Raw genomic sequence first — 23,999 nt, 5'->3', positions numbered from 1 at the left:
TTAGTCTAACGCGCCCCAAGTTTATTTCGAAGTGAAAATTCTATATACATATATTTTGTAACTTTGAAAAACGATATCTTGTAACTAGGGTATCCGTCAAAACCAGCACTCAGAAAACAACATCGCGTAATTTAATAATTCATGCGGACACCCGATATAGTCATAATTTTACAACACACAATCATGGACTATTTAAATATGCATGACAGCGATGCCTTCCTCATATTTTCACCACGTTCATTTTGATCGCTTACAAAATCACTTCAGAAATCTCTTATCATATATTACATAGGTAGGTACTCTTGTTTATCTGTCAAACAATCTAAACCCATAAACTATACAGATACGATTTCGGATATATATATATATAATTAAAATATATGTATTATATATTTATGTGTATGTTTTTTAATATGACTCTCTTTATAATTTAGTGTTAAAAATATATATATTACGTTCAAGTTAAAAATTGGTAAGAGTGTTACCCTCTGTTATTACTCTAAAAGTATGTTAATCTTGAACAAACATTGTTACTTGTTAGTGAATAATAGTAATGGGAATCGTTTAAATAAGCATAGACACAAAATTGATTATGACATTACATTAATTGCATTATTAGTTATTATTAGAGACCGGATTTATATGCGCTTAAAATCTTGAAAATAAGATGCTTCTATGTTTTATAATTTCATCAAAATAATGTTTTATATGTAAAAATATTCTTTTTCATAAAAATGTATTAAACACTGAAAAAACAAATAAAAGAAACAGTTAATAAAAAAAAAAAAAACAGTTATATTTAATCTGTAATATGATGATGTATACTGCCATACTGGTGTACCTATGTTTAACTCTTGTAACACAAACTTATGAACTCAAAAAATAATAATAATAACAAGTTTTAAATAATAAAAATAAAACCTTTTTTACTATCTATTAGATTTTTATAAAATATTCAAATTTGAACGCAATATGGCAATATATTCCTAAAACATTTTTACACAAAATAATCTTTAACCTAAAAATATTCTTTTTTATGCGCTAAAAAAATTTGTATATCAGTTCATAGGTAAATGAATCGTCGAGGAAGCTTATCCAATTGGAGCTGCATACTTTCAGTAAAGATATGTAAAAACATAAAAATCCGGTCTCTAGTTATTATTATTGTTGGTGAAACTCATTATTGTGTTGTGACTTGTTAAGTCTTTCCAAACGCGAGTGTTTTTGTTACAGCTAACGTGGTTATATTTTATGGACATAAGAAAAAAGTGCATAATATTATACTCCATCACGGAACCATAATATACCTCGTGTAGGTATTAATCGAAATTATGCTTATATTTGTGAAGTCGTAAATGTAAACATAAAATGACTGTACAGTTAAACATGTTGGTAGTGAAAATGCTTAAACATTATTTATACGTAGAATTCTTGACGTGTAATAATATTGTGTTATAATTTGTTTATATACACATTACTTGATAGTAATATTATAATAATTTAATTCTAATACTTTGTTTAACACCCAATAATAATGTATTTTATTAAGTTTTGAATATATTATCAACTTTGTGGCTTATAAATGTGTTACTTGTTGTCAACGTGGCATATTCTTCCTCAGTAATAAGTATTTTTACTTTATCTTTTATATCGGACATATTTTTATTCTTCAATAGGATTCACAAAATTTCTTATGATAAGGAAAAAAATGTTTTTTTTATGCATTGAATAGTTTTTTTGTTTTATTTCCTTGAATAACACTATTTTGTTGAAAAGTGTGTAAAAGAAAAAAAAAAGAAAATGAAAACGCAAGCATAATTCTTCGGCTTCATGTTTTCAAGTGTTTAACGTAGAAAAAGTTTTTGGTTTTTAAAAATTGCATCTTTTTTTCTATTTATTGTAAAAGTTTTTACCGCAATAATATCGTATGTTTTTTTATAAGCAAATTACTATTAAAGTTCTTTGGCGATTTTAAGTTTTTAAAAAATACTTAAAAAAACTTGCACAAAAGACTATAACTAATTAACTGAAGGGTGCATAAAAATGATGGATGATCTATTTGTTTGTTAAATAAATATTTATTACTGAATTTCAGTATGTAATGTTTGTAAAATAATGTGCACTATACCAATGATAGTTATCTCTATTTATAGTGTCAAATAAACACTGTTTATATGTTTTTGAACAATGTATTTTGCATAGAGCTTTTGTAGAAAATAATCGGCCTGGTAAAATCTAAATTTCCCTCCATTTGGCTCCGAGCCATTGACTCTGTGGTGAAATCTGTACAAGTACATATAGTTTTAAATCAACGAAGGAATGGTGATAAATAATGTTAAATTATTGTTTCCTTATTTTAAAATGTTACTATAAATGTGTATAAATCTATTCGAATTGTATACATATATATAGTATTATTATAATTATAAATAATTTCTATTACGTACATAATATTTATTGAACCTGTATTATTTTCTCTCGGTATTGATATAAATTACGACAGCGATGAAAATGTTTTTCAATTACCATAAATAATTAATACAACTGTATTTTAAAATAACTGTTTTGTTATAAACTATGCTTTTATATTCAATATTTCCATATATTTTAAACATATATGTCATCTATAAATGAACATTTTTAGTTATAAAATATAATATGTTGTGGCGCGGTGTGGCGTGGTCTGTACACTCAACTGCGGAAATGCTCTGATTGTACGTATCGGCCGGTGTTACTAGCTCCCGGATGGGTGACCACCCTGGATTTTTAGCTACAAATCCTTGCCACACATACAAACGTGTTATTTCAACCAACCGTTCCAACCATTCCTCCCCCCTACAAACAAAAAAAACAGCTAATGGCCATAGTTTCCGAGCTTAAGATCAATAAAAAAAAAAAAAAAATATAATATAATATGTTATTCTTATCGTCCATCTTTCTATAGTATTAATTAAATAAAAAATATATAAGTATCTACAATATTATTTAATTTATTAAAATGTTTGTTTGATTTACTTTATTTGATAAAAATAATAGAACCAAACAAGATGTTGGTGCAGTAAATCTCGCTTTTTTAAAAAAATTTAAAAAGTTTCCAACTTAAAAGGCTACTACGATAATAGACGTAATACAAAAAAAGTAAATTAAAGAAAAAAACAAAAGGATATTTTTTGAAAGCTAGGAGACATTTTATGGTCAATAATAAAATTAACATATTTTATCATGAATGAGGTACTAATAACTTTGAAGAGGCATTTTGTTATACAGTTATCAATATTATTGTTAATTTATAGTTATAATAAAACCAAAAATGTAAATGAAAAAACATGTAAATCTGTGTATGTTATGAATTCTTCGATATGAAATCCAATAGTTTAAAAATAAAACCATACATTTTAATTTAATGATGATATAGTATATATACTAATTGGTTTCAAATATTTGCACATACTGAAAACAAGTGTTTAAACTCAGAATTGATGAAATAAAATCATTTATGTCTGTACGTTTTTTTTTTTATTATTCAACAATTTAATATTATTGTTGTCTGTTTATAATATTATCAGTATAACAGGTGTATGTATAATGTATATAAATATTTAACGTCGTATACGCAAAAAGTCAGTAATTAGTCAGTCATAATTCAACTATTGTTTGTGAATTATGGTGTTATTGTATATCTATAATAATATGTACACTTAGTCCTGTTGAATTATTGTATCGATGACATCGATTGAATTTAGTTATAAAAACGTTTACATTTAATTATCTTTGGGTTTAAATATATAGTTCCAAAGGATAGAATTTAAATATACGTATTTGTTAGAAGTATCTACCTATACATTTACAAAGTAAAATAATTTTAAAACCACTGGGAGGTTCTTTTGTGAGTTTTGAAATAGACTTCATATAGTGTATCAATGTATATTTTAATTATCACAATTTTACACTGAGAATAAATATTTTAGCGAATGTAAAATACATTTTTTTATAAAAGCATTTTTATGTTTTGCATTTTTTTTTATCTAACTAATTTTGTGAAATATGTAGTTTTGTGTATTTTGAGTACAATAATCACGTAGTACAACAATTATAACAAACAGATTTTCTGTGCAACAATTCATAATTTCGCTAAGTTCAATTCAAATGTTTACTATCATTAGGTCAAGTTTTCGGTTACTATTATCAGAAATTTTTTTTTACGTTTAAATAATAAAATTGTGGTAACACGGCTTTGTGGATAGGCAATTTAGCTACATCAATGTCATGGGTGTTTTCTGTGCATCCCATGAGTGGAAATTAATAATGTATTATTATAATATATCTATTTTAAAGATTTAATGTAATTGTTGGTAACTGAGTATGATTTTTATTTTTTTATAAAAAAATTTTAGTATATCTTACATTCATAAATAAATAATTACTAACAGAACAGTTAAATTAAAATGTATGTGGTACTTAAGACCTAACCACTATTTATCGTTCGGAATAATGCGTTTATATTATGTGTATTCGCGTAAAGGGTTCAAGGTCATGTTTTTTTCATTGCGTACATAGTTTTCTGAATTTAATGGGATATATTTGGATTGTACGCGCGATGTACCACCGAATAATAAGTGGGAAAAGTATAACTCAGTTTTTCGAGAAATAAACCCAAGTCAAAAAATAAAAAACAAGAACGATTAAAACGTATATGACCGTACAATTTAATTCACCGTCGTGGGTCAGCTGAGACTAGGTTTCCACCTATGGAAACGATCCAAAACCATAAACGGTTTGTAAATTGTATATTTTATATATATATATATATATATATTTTCCTAAATATATAGTACTCGTGTTTATATATTATAAATTATATATCATGGAATTGAACTCGACGATTAACTTGAATTCATTTTAATGAATAAATTCGCACACACGAGTTTCTGCAGTAGACGGTTATATATGTGGTTGTAGACATTCATCCATATGAAGGTGACAGCGGGCGAGGAATAAAAAAACAATCCCAAGCGATTTATTCCGCACTAGTAGGAGGTTTACTACGTTCAAGTGTGTGTGGGATTTATTTCATTTTCATTTCACGTGCTCGTTCACTTATAAAACATATTATACATTAAATTATATAATAACACATAATATTATATATACACATTTTTACAGGGTAATCATTAAGATTATGGACGAGTGATCGAAATTCGATTTAAGTCATAGGTACGCGTTTATTATATATAAGGTACCTACAAATAAAATATTTTCCTAACCATAAACGTCAGTACTGACACATTAATTTATCGACGTCCCGTAAATTGCGCCCCGTGATTTGCGTTCCTACCGAGACAGTATTGTCAAACGCAATTTTCGGAGTGACGGAAATATAATAAATAATTAATAAATTCAACGCAATTATTGTAATATGTTAGTTTTTTACGTGCACAATGCAATGCGAATGACAATGTATACGTATGTAAATGTTACCATATATATACGCGTAAAATTAAAATTTTATTTTTGTTTAATTTCGAAAAACGAAAAGTTGAACGTCACGTTTGCCTGCCGGACCGTGCGGCGCTGGGCCTTAGCGATGAGAATATTTTAAATAGGTCCCCGAGGTCATATCATACATGTATATATTTTATATATTATACATATTCGGCGAGGTGTGGTAATGCGTATAATATATTATATTATATATAGCAGACAAACGATTTCAAAGTCGTCAGTTGCGACTACGCCCTGTAATGTATGTTTATAACCAAAGTTTTATACGCTATACTAAACCGTGGTTCTGGGATATGCAAAACGACCAAAACCGTTTTAAAGACGTGTTAATGTTGCTGTATATAGGTATTGAGTATCGATATAAACGGTGACGCGCGAATTTTTTGAACGGATCACTCGTGCCACACTGCGACGGACGTTATGATTCAGCGTAGGAGTTCGGGTAAAATTTCGATGAGACGTTTTAATGGTGGTGTTAAGCTTGATTTGCGTGGGGTGGTAAAGATATGCGCTTGCCTTTTGGCGTTTGATTGATTATTATTCGATGTTGTACATAAACGATTTCCAAGTCTCGCCAGTGGTGACAAAGCGCTGGCTAGAGACTACTATATAATGTATATTAATATGTTTAAAACCAAAGTCCTATAACACGCGACTACACCGTGTCCCCGGGAAGAAAAACGACCGAAAATGTTTTAAAGACGTAGCTAGTAACTGATGAACGTCGTGATACGTGAGACTTAAACAACAACACTCGTGTTAAATCGCGACGGACATCAAGAATTATCGTAAGAATTCGGGAAAACAGCGATAGGTTGCGTTTGGTGGGTGGGGTGGTGGAGAGTTGCGCGTGGATTTTGGCGTATGATTGATTATTATTTGAAAAACTATATGGAGTGTAGGTGGTGTCTGCTGGTGTTGCGGTACTACGAAATATGTCGATAAGTCTGTCGTCCGTCTTAATTTCTTTTGGCGTATCACCACAGGAATTGTGATTTTTAATCCGTATAAATTGCAAGAAGTCTTACTGGTAACATTCTATAACAAGGTCTTTTATAAGTAAGGGTATTCGTATTTTATGATGTATAATTTTATTTTAAGATCACAGATACGACTATTACGAAATATAATATACCTACATCACGTATACAGTAAACAAACTCTCCAAGCGTATATAAACGTATTATACGTAAAATTTAATATTCTAATTTATAACTTGTGATTTATTTTTATAAATAAGTAGTTTTTTTGAATTGTGTTTTTGGAAGGATTTCTCAGTTTTTTGTAAAGGGGGATGAGGATCATATTTCATACAACAGTTGAACATTTATTCAAGGGATTTAAATTGTAGGATCTTAAGCATTGAAAATATTTTATATCTTAAAGTTTGAGGCTTAAACAATCATCGTTTATTTTCTGTGGACAATAAAATATTATTTCAACCTAATCGGAAAATCAAATCTTTAATTTTGCAAAATTACCATACGGCATAGCTATAGTGGTCTATTATCAGACAGTATTTACAGAAATGTAAATATTATTATCAAGTCCTAGTTTTGTCTGTTTCAACTACTATTATTATAAACTGTATTAATTGTATCTATTTAATGAGTTGTCTCATCTACAAACTACATATAACTTTAGTCGACGGTTGCACATTTATCGAATTAATTCGTATATATTAGTACATCATATATTAAATTTTGTTTCAGCATTTATCTTTTTTAAATAAACATAAAATGTTTTCTTAGATATTTTAATCAATAATATAAACAAATATGGATAAATATTAGTTTAAAATTCTTGATTTGAACTGTATTGTTTTCAAAATTATTATTATCATAATATATAGTATTTTCAATCTGGTGTCATACTGTGTAAATAAATTTTAAAGTTTTTATGATTTTGAATGTTTTGTTTATGTTTTTTCCGTTATAATTTTAAACTTTTTGAGATTATTTATTTTTAATATTTCTAAAGAAATTGTGAAAAATACACATGCACATTACTAGTAATAATAAAATATATAAGTATGCATTTGGTCTACATATAACTTAAATTGTTAACTTATTAAATATTATATCGTCTACAACGTAATATTTGTTGTATTATCTATTGGGTTTAATAATGGTTTTATTTCAATATAATATTATTTTAATGTTTTTCGAGTAGAAAATGTGCTCAAGTGCTGAAAAGTTTGATATGACTTATCGATATGTTGAAAGTCGTTCACAGATGGTACTTTACGCAGGTAATTGTTTTCATTTCACGGCAGTTTTCCAGGAAATTGTAAAATTTATCGAAAACTTATACGCCGGAAGACCTGTGATTTTCCTTTTGAAGGAAGAATTATTTGATGTTTGCTTACAATTTTTTTGTTTGTTTTTACTAGCTAACTTAAGTATAAATTTTGAAAAGTTCTTGAAAACACTATTACCTTTTTAGTTTTATTCTTCATAGCTTTTGAATTAAAATGTATAATACATAACTACTATATAACCAACTAACTAATATAACACTAAAACCCCACCATAGCAGTGTCTCAGTGGAGCTGTTTTTCCTCACAAGCCACCAAACCTTATAGGCCATATTTATCCTAACCTCTAAAATGCTACTAATGTTCATTTTTATTATGAATTGATTAACACAAAAAAATCATTTTGGAGCAGTTAGTAGAATGGATTCATCAATAGACAATAAGTGAGTTTAACCGTGTTGAGTCGTTAAGCCTACAAAAAAGCGAGGAAACTAATGTACCAAATCTATCGTACGATATGTGTTCTATTAAATGGTTAAAGAAATTAGTTCATTTCACATTAAGGAAATATTCACTTTTCTTTTTAATGTTTATTTGAAAAAAAATTATAAAAAATATGATTAGGGAAATAAATTACATAGTATTTTAAAATATTTTATAATATAAAAAAAAACACTAAAATATGTAATTATAATAAAAAAAAATATATTACCTAAGATCTGATTTATCGATATGTTGTACGGACATTATAATTAATAAAACGTGGTAATGAATACCTCTTTGATGCTTCGTAAGTACTTCCGTTTGATTTTACATCACAAAAAAAATAGGTTTTTTTAGTAATTTACTAAAAGGATCTTAATTTGAAAGATCAATTAAGTATCTCATATGATTCACACGCATGGAATACTGTCTGTATTAATGATATAAAATATTTAGTATGGTACTAAATGATATTCGAGATTATTTGTAAAGAATAAAGGTGTAGGTGTAGGTATCTAAAGTATAAAATGTGGACCAACACGTATACTTAAGAAACGTCGAAAAATAATTTAATAATATCAAGAAAGATATTATTTTTCATTTAACTCACATAATATTTAATATAAATTCAAAATGTAAAAAATTAAAAAGTCGATTTTTACCAAACGTGGTGTAGATATATACGGTGACGGCATTTGAAAGCTCCCGAATTAATCATATAAAAAAAACTTTCGAAGAATAAACACATCCCTTCAGGACCTTGAGCTTATTTAAATTTAAAACAATTTAAGAACTATGTAAGTTCTTACGCACACTTTCGCTTAGTTAAATATTCCCTTAATTGCTGGAATAAATGAAAAAATATTTTTTCAAACTTTTTTTTACATGTATTGACAAATTTGATTATAAATTATAATACACAATTAAAAAATATAATGTTTTATCTTTATAATAAACTTATGACAAATAGGTACAATATATTATATGACAAGTTTTATATATTATTGAAATCTAATTAAGCGCAATCTAATAATATTATAAATTATTATTTATCAGTATAATTGTAACTTGTTCACCTAAAATAAGTTTTGTTTTTTTAAAATTTGATTTCTCGTATTTGGCGTGTGAAGGTGGATTAAATTTTATCTCAAGGTTTCATGAATTTGTTTAATTCTCATACGTGGTTTCTAAAAGCATGGATCTAAATATAGCCGTGGATTTGGTATTATTTTCTATTATATTGTTATTACTTACTATCATTGTTATATACAATATATTTAATACTTGTTCTGGAGGAAAGTGTGTTAGTGTAATAATGTTTTAATCATTTTTAATACCTATTGTTTGTGTAACATATTCTAATATTGGAGAAGACAATGTAGTATATAATGGACCATTGTCAGTTTATTTTGTCTTAAAAACAAGGTGGATTTTATGCTGCATTTAGGATTGTGAATGCGTAAGTTGAAATTTACCCGCCCTTTAAAATACTGATATCGAATACACACATAAAGTAAGAAATAAAATAAAATGATATAAAATTAATTTTTTGTTTATGAATTTTCAAAGTAAAACCCCTTTTTTGTATAAAAACAGTAAATTGAATGCCTTAAATCTTGTTAAACATTGCTGGCCAAACAAAAATTTATACTTATCATCACTTCATCTTTAAAGTATTGATAAAATAATGTTAATTTTATTTTGTCAATGATACTACCTATCAACAGGTAATGATTGTAAATGTCAGTGAAATTGTACGAACAATTCTTTAAAATATTTTACCAATAATACCGAATCCTATTTTTGTGAATTCTGCATTTGACACAATTCCCCTTGAGACACGCCATGGGTAAAGGATTCAACTAGTTTATACAGATTAAATTGATTTACAAATCAATATCATTTTTATTTTAAATTTACTTTGTCTATATTGTTTGAAGCCGTTCTTTTGATATTAATTTTTTCGTTATATACGCCTCGACGTCACTAGCTTATTTTTTTGTATTTTGATAGTATTATATATATATTTGCTAATTTCCAATTATTTCCAATTATTTCGTAAATATAAAATAAAATAATTATAGTTTTAGGTAAGTATTACTAATTATAAACTATTATATTATCAAATATTATTGACATAGTTTATAGGCATACAAATAGGGTAATAAGATTGTAGTTTATTGAATAAAAAAATTTCTTATTATAAACAGTAAAAAAATAAAATTATTTGATTTTTTCTTTTAGTAAATATTCTTTTAATGTCGTATTGAATATCTCTTACTGGTTATCACTTATCACCTACCGGTGTTTGACTATTGCTCTAAACTCTTGTATGGTCATATCAACAATTATAAATTTAAATTACAACTCTACTCGCCATTCAAAAGCATGAAAAACTTTCCGTAATCAGTTGCATATGCTGGCACAGTTGGCGTGGCATTTGACTTGTTGAAGTTATCCATGTTTTAAAATAAAATCATATTAAAAGCTTCCGAGAAAATTAAATTACACTCTGTTATACCATAAGCTTTTAGGGTCAAGTGGTAAAGAAAGGAATAGGTCATGCAAGCAATTATTGTACATGATTTGGTTATAAAATAAACAGTAAAGCTTTGGACTTTTGGATCGTTGTCGATCTTGACGTCAAAGTCTAATGAATATTGCCAATGGTTAGACTATGGTATAATAATGTGTTGGAGAATTTATTTGAAACGGATATTAGAATTAAAAAAATATGTAATGGAATAAGAAGAAAAGGACTACGACGAGGATAAAGAATAAAGAATAGAAAATATTATTTCATATACACAATTATATATGTAGCTTAAGCTTTTTCTATATAAAGTCTACGGTCACTGAGAATGATTAATAATATTAAATTATATTAAAATATTGTATATTATATTATATTGATTTTTTTTTTTTATTAAACTTACAGCTTCAAACCATAAGGCGGATCTGTGTCTGCTGGTGATATAATAATATGTATAAAATAAATTTTGTTTTATCAATATAAAACATGGTATATTTGTATTACATTTTAAGCACACGTGTATTGCAACTGTTTCATAAAATTGAGCATTAAAAAAGAAGGGGTTGTTTATGTTAATGTTATTAATTAAAGGCCAGTTGTAAGATTTATGATCGTATGATCTTACCTAATAATTACAATGTAACGTTTTAATTTTATTATAACAAAATATGCATCATGCTTGCTACAACGCATTAAGAGAACAAAAAGAAAACAGGATTTTCATACGATAAGTGATACCTACGTGGCTAAGTATTATTTACTTGTGGGGATAGTTAAATCAAAACATTTAAATATTTACAGATATTTATTTTATTTGTAGTTTTACTTGATAAGTAATAATTTGATATTTTAATAAAATAAACTGCACTAATTTTGTTTTATTTTATTTTATCTAGAACAATGGTAATTTTTTCATAATAATTCTTTTGTTATAAATTATTAAATAGCAAAACTTTTTTCCCATTAATCTTATCTTGATATATATTTTTATTTTTTTTAATCATCCGCACAAAATATATAATACGTATTATATAAATGCAAACGAGATTTATTGAGATGGATGTTGTTATGATCAATGAGCATAATAGGTGTACACAATAAACTGTCTGTTTCCAATGTATACACGTATTATACAAGTACAACTGTCATTGTGCGTGACTTCACAGCGTATATCTACAAATTACCCTACATGTTATCGTGTTAAGTTTGGCAAACTACAAGTGTGAATAAATTATACCTAACTATTCTGTTTTACCACTTCAGGTGCTCTTATGATAAGAGCCGCTAAAGTGTTGACAAGTTCCCTTAAGAAAGATACAAATTACCTATACCTACTATGCACTTATAGATTTGATCGCCACCAACCTGTCCGCATTTGTCTGGAGAGGCCAATATAATCAATAAAATGTTTGATAGGTGGTGTATAAATGGTTTTGTAATGTCCGATGAAAATTCTATATTACCGAAATAGTTAATGAAAAAATAAATTCGAAGAAATATACCGTGGTCGTGGGAAATATTATATTATTATAATACTATAATATTATTATTATCTACTATGCATAATTTATTACCTATAATATAGTGTTTTGTCAAATAAACCATAGTTATTTTATAGGGTTGATATCAAAACGTATTTTATTCTCGGGTAGGTACCAAAATTAAAACAATTTTAGCTTATCGGTGTGTAAAACCAATACCTAATGAATAATTACAAAATATCTCTGTTATATGTAAATCGATGATACTTTAATAATTGTTTAAAGAAGTAAGATGGGTTTATTAATAATATTTGATCGGTTTAGAACTCTTTAAATTAATTTTATCATACTATTTATTTTTACCAAATACTTATCAGAAAAATATTATTATTAATATATTTTAACTTAATTTATTGTTCTGCATTCCATTGTTCTCGAAGATACATTGTGTTTAAATTACTTTAGTTAAACCTTAAACATTAGGTGTATAATATTATTTAAACTATAATATTATTATATTGTTTACGATTTAATTTCTAATAATATTACAGATAATTTAATGGTATGAATTCTAGTGTTTTTATTTTTATTTGACTAGGTAGTGTAATTTTGTGTAATTTAGAAGTGAACTTAATAAAACCAAAGGGTAATAATTATTTTGTGTGTCAAAAGTTGTTTTTCATATGTAAAAGTTACAGCAATCTATAACTATTAAAATTAAATGGTTCATAATTTCACGTTATTGAAGATAATAATATTAGAAAATAGAACACTAAACAATTAATAATTGATTTTTAATTTACAATTTGGAGTGTTAAGTAGAAATATTTATTTCAGCCTTGCAGAATAATAACATACTTGGTAATTTAAAAACCAATATCGGTCACTATTGCCGAGGATTATTTAAATTTATTAATAGGTAAATATATTAATTGAACTATTTATTATTTTGAAAAGTTATTTTCAATTACCAACTAACTATTTTTACATATTATTTACTTAAATTATATTAATAATATGACTTATAATATAGTTGAAATTACATATTATAATATTATATCTTTTAAAGATTAAATATAATCCAAGAAAGGATTCAGAGATCAGTTAGATATTGAGAAATTGTCCCTCTTCTTTAACATCAGCACAGGATAGATGTGTATTATTGAGTAGGTACGTTCAAATGCGACGTACGCATGTAAGACAACGATTGTGAAGATAGGTTACTGTAGTTTTCAAAGAATTTTTGAACATCTCAAGAAGAAAGAATTACTGCACTTACACACATGTTTAGCAATTATTAAAATATAATTTGTTAGAATTGTATTATACGTACTTAAAATTACAAATTTTATCTAATGCTATCAATAATAATAGTGTACCTACATTTTTTTTGTGATATCATTGTAACTTTACTAAATACTTTCTTTTTACTAAGAATAAAAATATCTATACAAATATCGATGAAATTTTTCAAGTGTTTTCTATCTATCGTAGGTTAATCTTTTCATTAAAGCTAGTCAGACTATATAGAAATAGGTATTATGTAAATATTTTAAATTCATAAACAAAGGAATGAAAAAAAAAACATACATTTTTGAAAATGCTTTGTTAAACATAAATAGTTGATGTTTAACCAAAAATGAATGTGTATATATTATCAAAGCTAGTTGTTGGAAAAACTGCGAAAGTTCTAGTTTTATGATTATTATTTTTTAATTATAATAAAATTAATTTTCTTAAAAATTGGCATACAATAATCTTAACCAGCTTTTGCAATTTTTCGATATTTTTTCTTGCTCTTAAGAAAAACTAATCAAAAGTTCAAATATAACCTCTATAATGTATCCAATTGATAACTATTCCAATCGTAAAGCTCACATAAAACTTTTGAAACCACCTTTTTACCAAAAACAATGATCACAGGTAAATAAAAAAACTCGTCATTATGAATAATCACTTTCCTTAGAACCAACCCTGACATGTAGTGCATTTTGTTTTTGTATTCAAAAAAATAATATTGGTCTTGCCAATTCTTAAAGTTAAATATTGAACAATTTTAAATGTTAAATTTGGTTATTTTAGAATGCTTCTATTAACTTTCTGAAATATTACATAAAGCTGTCCCAATATTTACTTTATATTTATGTTTTTTTAAAAAAATAACTTAATTTGATAAGAAACTTTAATCGTAAATTATTTAAATTTTAAACTGTACGCAAGAAAAATTAATTTGCAATTCAATTTTCATTGTTTAATTTATACAATAATAGCGAATTTTCAAATATGAGTTCGGATGTGTTGATGTGTAATTTCATTGCAATTTTTGCATAAAGAGATATTTTATTTAAAATATAAAATTGAACATGGTTGAAATTTATAGTAGATTTTGAATCAATTAAAAAATATTTCATTTTAGTATTTATTTTTAGATGATAATTTCATTTTTATTGTATCATATATTTTAGTGAATTTGATAATACATGAACTATGATATAAATTAGAATAGAAAAATATTACTTAACAAATAAAGTATTAAATTCTGATATTTTATTATTATTTTTTAAATTATTAAGATTCTAATACAAAGTATATGATAACAATCAGATTTTAATTTTTGGAAGGAGGAACTTAATGTACTTAATTACTTAATTTACTTTTTAATTTATATTATTAAATTGTATTCGTTTACGGTGAAAAATTATAATTAAACTTAGTTTCAAGAAAATCCATTTATAAATATAGGTACAGTTAAAAATATTAATGTGTATTATTTGTCTACTGTTCACTAGAAATACGTTAATTCTAAGAAAAATATAATTTTTCGTGTACAATTTTTATTTGCTTGTTAAATGATAACTAACGCATAATTTTTTTTTATTGAAATGTTCAATTTAAATTTTGAAATATACAGTTTATAAATGTTTCAAAATCTTTTTCGTTAAAAATAAAAATTAATTCAACTTTTGTTTAAAAATATTTGTATAATATGTATAGAGCTAGTGGTTTTTAATCGTAAAAAGCGACATTTCTGACTATAAATCCCTGTAGATAATTAATATCAGGTCCAAATATTATGATGTTTTAACAGCAAATCAAAAATAAATACTTGAATATTTTTTTTTTACCTTGTCGTTTTTTTTATGTTATGCTTTCGAAGAGCGTTGCATTGAAACTTTTCGTCGCGTAATAATTCGATCGAATGAATTTAGTTTCTTTTTGATGTTTTTGTTTCTACTGCTAGCAAACAAATTAAAATAAATTAGGTACCTAAGTGTGATACATACGATTCGACTACGTTTGTCGACGAGGTGTACTACCGTACTGTTACGAAATCTACTGTTGCGGCGGTTTTCCGTACCGATGCGCCCTCAAAAGCTTGTAATTTTCATGACGCGCTTTAAGCTAACCGTTGGTAAAATATAAAAATTATGTAGAAAATGTACTAGTGATAGATTTTTCTGAGTTTTGATTATGTTTGTCTAATATAGTATGAATGTGTTGTCAAACGGTTAATTTTTTTACTAATTTTGTTTGTTATTTTTTTCAACGTTAAAAAAAAATCCTTTATAATCTTAGAACGTTTATTAATTCAATAACTTTTACTTTTTTATCTGAGTCTTGTGATGTTTGGATCAATAGGAAAAAAATCACAGAGCTTTATAGATCGGTATTAATTTAGACATTAATGATAAATACATAGATTATAGACAATTACGATAGTTTATATTATGTTTCAAGATAAACTATTATAAAATTGGCAAAATCACTGGCGTGTTTTTTTTAGAAATTGATTTTATATTTATTGCTAATTGCTATATATATAATTTTTAATTTTGCAAGACTTTATTTTTTATACGTATTATAATTTTGAAATACAATCTCAATTTCTGTTTTTCTGACCGAGCTATGTTTTGAATTCTTTTTTGCATTCGATAGTTAATCATTGTTTTTAAATGTTAAATCATTAGTACTTAATCAGACAGTATGTTTTCGTGTACCTACGTGACATCAGTACTTTTTTTACAGTTAATTTTTAGATAATCCAAATGAAATATCGATTTTTTGTATATTTATATAGTAACTATAGGTATATTACAGAATATTATTTTGTACATTTTTATATCTGTTTAAAATTCAAAATGAAAAAAGTACTTTGCTAGGTTGCAAGCTTTAGGGTGATTACATTTAGTTGCCATATCACATCACTATGCGGTTCTCCGCTTAACGTTTATGTATCTATATAATAGACTATTTATTCAATATCGATTATCGTATGCCGATACATAAAAATGTACGGGAAAATATTCAGCATTATCCAATATTCTACGATAAACTGTGATTATATTGCAGTTTGAAAATCAAAAGTCGATTTAGGAAGGAATCATTTTTAAAAATATGAAAGCTCTATAAAGTTTTAAGTACCTAATTAAAAATGTATTATTATTATAAAATAAATAGCTGATGAAAAAATCAATACATTTATAATTTACTGTATTAGGTTATCGATTTTAAAATAATCTCGTGAATGTAAATTTGCAAATCTGATAAATAAATCGAATCGAAGTAAATTAACGTCTGTAAATATATTTCTAAATTTAATTGTCTAACTTGATTAGATATTTTGTCATTTTATACTGTTGTGTGGTAGTTTAACTTAATAAATTATCAAGCAACTATATTTGAGAAATAATATATATATATTATGTTTATTGAGTACCAAAATAAGTATGATTTGATTAAATTGAATTTTCAAGTTATATTTAAATTATTTTAGAATGTTATCAGTAATTTTTAATTTATTATATAAGTAGGACCAACACATCGTAATTAAATGTTATTTAACGTGACACATTTTTTTAACTAATAATAATTTATGATAATGTAGGTTTAGCTAGTATGTTAAGCTCTGTAAATTTGACTTTGAGTAGGTACGCAGTAGATTTTAGAATTAGTACATACTCATAATATTTATAATATTGTATATATATATTTATATTTTAGTGTTTGAATAATGTAATTTTAATTTTGTTTTTAATCGCACGTATTTATTAGAATTTTGTAAAATTTAGAACGAAATCTCGTTTACTCGTTTATTATGTTAAAATCAATTCAGTTGCATGAATTTATATTTCCAGTTTTCCGTATTATTATAGACATATATTGTATTATCACAGATATGTATGGTTTATGGTTATTGTTACCTTCACAAAATGATGATTTTTATGATTTTGTAATAATTGTTATTTTTTTATTATTGTTTTTAGTTGAAAAACTTAACTATTCAATTAATACATTTGCATATTATACACGATTTTGGTCCGTTCGATTTCCACAATGATTTATACAATTTGGCTAACGGAATTTAGATAATATATTTAACAAGTCACCTGAGTACTGTGTACAACTTCAATAGTAATATTATATGTTTTTTTTATTAAACTACTGTACACTCGAATTATTACCATTTTGTGTGGTCATTCATTCATACTAGAAAATAGTGTGTGTCTCGTTAACGATAAAAGTCAAAATGATGTGTATATGCGATTTAATAATTATAATATGTAATGTTATTATTTATTACAGTGCTTTGTATTGAATTAGTCCATAGTTACAAGCTATTAAGAATAATATAATGTGTTTGTTATCTAATTAAAAATGTGTTGTCTTTCATTTTTAAACAATTAATTGAATAAATAAAATAAATAATTCTATGATCGAATAAAAAGCGTGATGTGGTTGGCATAATATCTGACTTATTAAAATATCATGAATTCCATTAGTTAGAATAGGTTTGAAAACGATACTTGTGTTTGGGCGTACTGGCGTACCATCATTGGTAATAATGTGCAATGTGCATATTAACATTTATGACTTTTGATCCATCTGGGGTCGCGTTAAATGGCTTACTTCTTATTAGGGTGCGTAAATTATTAGTTATGTGATCTGATGTGGTCCGTTTAACATGGTCATTGCGTAAATAATGCCTGAACACTGTTAGAAATTATCGATATTCTCTTACTTGGCACGTGTTTATATAGGGCAACGTGATCAGTATCCGGGTATTTCTCACAATGACAGATTTCCCACATGGCCCTTAACATATTTAATAATAAATTGTAACTAATATTCACCGAAAACAAAAGCTCGTGTTGGTAAATTTACTATACGTTCATTCGAATCGGTGCACTGTATAAATATTAATTACGGCCGTCGATTAAAATTACATTTTGTTCAATTAAACAATTCTCGAGAAAACTTTTCAAATTCAAATTATACCATTCCACAAAGATCTCTCGTAATTCGATCGTATAAACATATTTATAGGTATACCCGTTGATAGACAAGTAGTGAATTTTTTTAAAAACATTTTTAATCTAACGAATTATAAATACGAATACGACGCGTGCGTTTACTATAATTCAAGGTTGCGGTGCATATATACAATTTGTTTTTAAACTTGGCATAAAACCACCAAGTCGTTATATAAAACGATAAATTATTTGTTCGATGTATTTTTTTCGGCACCGAATGTAAAACGTACAATTGTTTAGTTGTGTAAATTTTACGAATTTATAGTGGTGATATAATTACTCGTAGTGATAATCTATACAATATAATATATAGTACATATTATACAACGTTGACATATTGATATATTTGTATGTGTTATTTTTAATTTTTACTCTTTTCACCCGTCCTATCCTTCTCTCAATCGTCAATCGCAGGGTTTGGTGTAATATTGTTAATTTGTTATGTTATAAATAAAACTCACACGAATAGATAATACAAATTAATGTCTACGAATCGTTTTTTACGCGGTACTTAAATGTATTTATGCGACGATGAATTTTATTCATAATATGATATGTACAATTTATTAGTGTAATTATTTGTTATATTTTTTGGTGCATAATAAACGTCAATTGGAATGATATGATGATTGAATGTATAGTAAAATATATAAATGTGTTATCTTTATGAAATATAAACACGTTTTTAATATTATATAATATTTACATTTTCAGTGAATACATTTTGCAGCTAATTCAATGGTTCTAATGTAATTTGAATTAAAAATGCCTAAATGCATTTTTTCATAGAAAATGTTTGTTTTGTATATAATTGTGCACAGAAAAAAATAAATAAAAGGAACTGTGAAATATAGGTTACACTCTATACAACATAATTTCCGCTACGTATGTGTCTGAGCGCGCGTTATTTAATATTTCGGAAAACCCCCCGCATCCAAATTAGAGTTGTATTGTGTTTTACTGTTTTTTTTTATCATTTTCTTATTACTTTTTTTCCATCGTATACCTTCGCCTTTACATTATCTATTTTATAGATATAGCAATTTTCCAGTAGTTTATTATTATTTATGAAAAAAATACAAAAATAAAAGAATGTGATTTTTATATGAAATACACACATTCGATTCGATATTCGATATTCAATTTAAATAAAATTGTTGAGAATTTTGTAGGTTTTATTTTTGTCTTGTTTTATTTAGACAGAGCGTGCATCTAGTAAAACATTTGCTTTCCAGAGTATGTTATGTTTGTGGATGGTTTACCGATGACCGTAGTGCCCGGCACTTGGTGTCTTACCAGGTTTGAGTATGGAAAATAATTGTAACTGGTGAATTTAGAGGCATTCATTTGCTGAACCTCTCTGAGTACCATAATAATTCAGGAAGTAAAATCAAAAACAAGACATAAGTATATTATGTGCGTCTGTTAGGTTGCAAGTACTTTATTTGTTCATCCCGCGGTGGAATCGTGGAACGTAATTCTGTAGAATTAAAAAATAAATAAATATCAACTGCTGTTCGTTCGAAAAACACCAACAAAATATTATTATTATTATCTGGAAATTAAGTCCGGAGATTAAAATTGATAATAGCTGCTAAACACGTTTCCTCGGTGCCAGGTGGTACGCGGTCTACGACTATATCTATATACTAACATTATGAAGTATATACATATACTCACACGCACTCACACCCGTACAAAACAAACACACATACACACAAACGTACACTTGTTATGCTTAATATATTTATATATAGGTACCTGCTCACCGCACTGGTACAAATTACTTACGTCGGGGAGAAAATTTCCTCTCGCATATATATGAGGCCACCGCGCCGCCGCGGACAAACCTTCCGGCCGAGGTGAGTCGTCGTTGTCGTCGCCGCCCCCCCCCCCCCCCCACTTCCTCACCTCAATCGTGTATATCACGTTTGTTATAACACACTAGAATCACGGGACCTGAATAAAAAGTAGCACAATATTCGTATCGATGCCCGCTGCAATCGTTTTCTCACAGAGTGCGCGAGAATATTTTTTAAAAAACAAACTGATTCCGCTGAAATGGCCGTTGGGTCCGAAAAACGCCGAAATGCTTGTTTATTTTTAAATCCTTCACAAACACGAAACGAATGTTTAAAGAACGAAAGGAAAAAGAGAACCATCTACTGTACGGCGTGTAAGAAAAATAGTCACTTGTCGCCGCTTTTTTTCTCCTCTTTTCCCCGTCGAAATTGATTTATATACATATAAATATATTACATTCATACAACAGACAGCGTTTGAGTATTGTGCTTTGTGGTTATACCGATACACTGTTGTACGTTATACTTTTACTTACCTTAACACCGCACTATATGTATATGTCACGTTTTAAAAAAATTCCATCATTTATATTTTGTACATTTATTTTTCCTTTTTATTTTTTTTTTTTAAATTACTACATATATATATATATTATGTTGCGCGTATATAATGTATTCATGGAGTTATGGTTACGTATAAATTGAACATACGATGGGCCGTGGATGTAATATTTAATAGACTGCAATGTTTCTTAAGCTTTTTGATATCACAGAACACCAAACAATTTTTATTTTTTTATGCGGAACCTCTATGAAAATGAATATTAATAACTAATCAAAAAGAGAGAATAGAAGTTTGGAGTAATGGAACCCCTACGAGTTATTCGCGGAACCCCAGGGTTCCGCGGAAAACAGTTAAAAAAACATTGTAAGTAGAGTACTTATTTATTTCTCAGAAAATTTTTATAATTTGTAAAATCGAATGGATAGATATTAATAATTAATACCTATTATTTACTATGGTTTTAATAATATAGTCAAAGTCCTCATAACTTTTAAACCTATATTACCATGGACTATTATAATTAGTATACCTATTTTAAGTCCATGACCTCAGATAATCGTGCAAACTTTGATTTAGATACATTGAAATTTTTAAAAATGTGAGATTCTTGTTTGAAAAAAAGACATTTCATCACCACAAAACACTCAGTGACGCCGTACGACATCTATGTATTTAAAATATTACCTTTAAGTATACATCTATGGTTAGTTATTCGAAAAACTAGAATTTGAATAAGCGCATGATTGCAGGAGAGCAAAGCGGAATGGGGGCTGTGCGTGATGATTGTTGAATCACTATAAATGCATTACATAATACGACACTGTTTTCCGACGTAAACGGTTGTTCAAACACCCCAAATGTTTCCATGTATATGAGCCCTTATACAAGTCGATCGTGTAGGTTAAAAATGGGCGAGCAATGAGCATAGATGTGACGCGAATGTACCGCCGCCGTAAACATCGTCGCACCGCTGTGATGGCGTTTCGCGTTTTCCCTCACGGGATCTAAGACTTTGCGAGTCGCAGTTTTCTCGCGGGAAAAAAAATCAATCATGAAATATAGCGAAACGTTTTGTCGAAGTGACATTATCTGTAAGTCGTATTATATATACTCGGTGACGCGGTGTCGTTTTTAATACGCCTAAGAAAAACGCGTGACCCCGTGAGTCGACCGTTTTTGGTGATAAATAATAATATATCGGGTGATAAGAACAACGCGTATTCGGAATAAAACCGTTTTCGGTGTAGGCCAAATGATTGATTTGTGTGAGGGTATTGTAAATTCTTATCGATAACTGTTTGCTTTTGTGTTTTATTGACCAGAGTAAACAAATATTAACGCTTTCAAATTACAAAATAACTCGTCGTTGAACCATAATGCACCCCCTCCCCAACCTTTATAAATTTGCCATAGATAATCGGCTCGAGAAGTTTACTGGATTTTTGAAATTAATTAACGTCAAATGTGCACTTTGATAATATTACTTATATACCTACAAAATAATGTTTGCTTTCAGAATTTTACTATCCTATACATCCCATGTATGTTGTATACCCTGCAGTGTCAATTATTATTTTTAAACTTTTTCTCATATACATTATACATGGCATGTGAAATAAATAAAATAAGTATTTAAATTACTTGGATATATTAGCAGGCATTATAGATATAGTAATAGCATATATAATATTTTATCATATGCATATATCTGATGTATATAATAGGTATGTGATAGTTTGTATGATTGATATTATTGATTAAATTAAAATGTACCTGCAAATTCGATGTATGAATTTACAGAGAATTTAAAATTAAAATTTAGTTCAATTCGTCTCGGATACTCCGGTAACGTAGGTTTGAATTTATTACTCGAGGTAAAAGATGAAACTATGCACGCATTGTAAATAAAAAAATACTAACTTTAATATAATATCTTATGCTGTAAAAAAGATAGCCGAGGGGCGAGATTTATTCTCCTCATACCTCCACGAAGCGCGTGCTCCTTGAGCTCCTTCTGAGTCAAAAACTATTTACTCTAAGAATAAACCGAACTGCAATCGGGAAATAAAAATAATACAATTTATATTCACTTACGTTCGTTTTTTTTCACAATTATTTCTACTGCTGTCGGGTCTCGCGCTATTTATTATCTTTGTTTTCGTATTTTCTGTTCTTAAACACGCTTGAGCAATAATAATAATAATAAATTATTAAGTGTATCTTACGTAACCGAACACCAGTATTTTAATCTTCTTACGTTTATACAATAGGACTGCATATTATTTAATAACAAGTTTGCTTTAACGTACCTTCAGCATACAAAGTCAAAAACAGCATCTGCCATTGTCACTGCCGTAATTAACGTAACTATATATTTTATGTACCCATACAAATATTCCTCTTATATTCCAATTTCGCTTCATTTATAGATACTACATTGTGTAGGTATTTTTTTTTTTTATATTGAACTTAAGCCCGGAAACTATGGTCATTAGCTGTTGTATAGGGGATTATTAACTGTGGTTGGTAAGGTTATATATTTAAGTGTTGTTACGGTTGTAACCGGTAGGAAAGCAAACACGTGTATGTGTGGCAAGATATTTATTACTACGAACCCGGGTGGTCACCCATCCAGTAACTATAGTAGCAACGGGCGTTACTTACTCTCAGTTGCATTACGGGACTGGTAGCAGCCAACGCGCTGCGCCAAGACACATAATATGTAGGTATTATATTTATTATATGTTTCGTTTTTTCGTGTGCTTTTTGTATAAATGTTGTATTCATAATTTTTAAAAGAAACAATAACTTACTGTATTTAAACACGTTTGTTTCAATTTGGTGATAAAATTAAACACAAATTATCTAATAATATAGACATGCCAACGTCATACTATTAAGTATATTACCTATATACTATTTTTGATTCTCGACAGTTCGATAACCGTGCAACAGTATAAGATCTCAAAATCTCAAAATTCTCAATTTATTTTTTACTTTTGCTGTAATAACAGATCATAAATGGTCTTATCACAATATTAAAATATTTAAAGGTTATAATTCAT

The 23,999-nt window shown here is 27.3% G+C and overlaps 2 protein-coding genes across 2 annotated transcripts in view; one reads left to right on the top strand and one right to left on the bottom strand.

Moving 5' to 3' along the window:
• LOC100569771 (trace amine-associated receptor 3-like) overlaps positions 1-15,662 on the bottom strand; it is an 83,049-nt gene extending 67,387 nt beyond the window's left edge. Inside the window, exon 1 of the mRNA XM_029486845.1 lies at positions 15,382-15,662. The gene's annotated coding sequence lies outside the window, so the exon portion shown is untranslated. The remainder of the gene's footprint in view (positions 1-15,381) is intronic.
• Positions 1-23,999, top strand: part of LOC100167230 (glycosyltransferase 25 family member) — a 121,715-nt gene that overhangs the window by 70,932 nt on the left and 26,784 nt on the right. The gene's annotated exons all lie outside the window — the stretch shown is intronic.

The sequence above is a fragment of the Acyrthosiphon pisum genome, chromosome A1, assembly GCF_005508785.2.
Source record: "Acyrthosiphon pisum isolate AL4f chromosome A1, pea_aphid_22Mar2018_4r6ur, whole genome shotgun sequence".
In the NCBI taxonomy this organism is placed as follows: domain Eukaryota; kingdom Metazoa; phylum Arthropoda; class Insecta; order Hemiptera; family Aphididae; genus Acyrthosiphon; species Acyrthosiphon pisum.
This window is presented reverse-complemented; position numbering and strand designations above follow the sequence as displayed.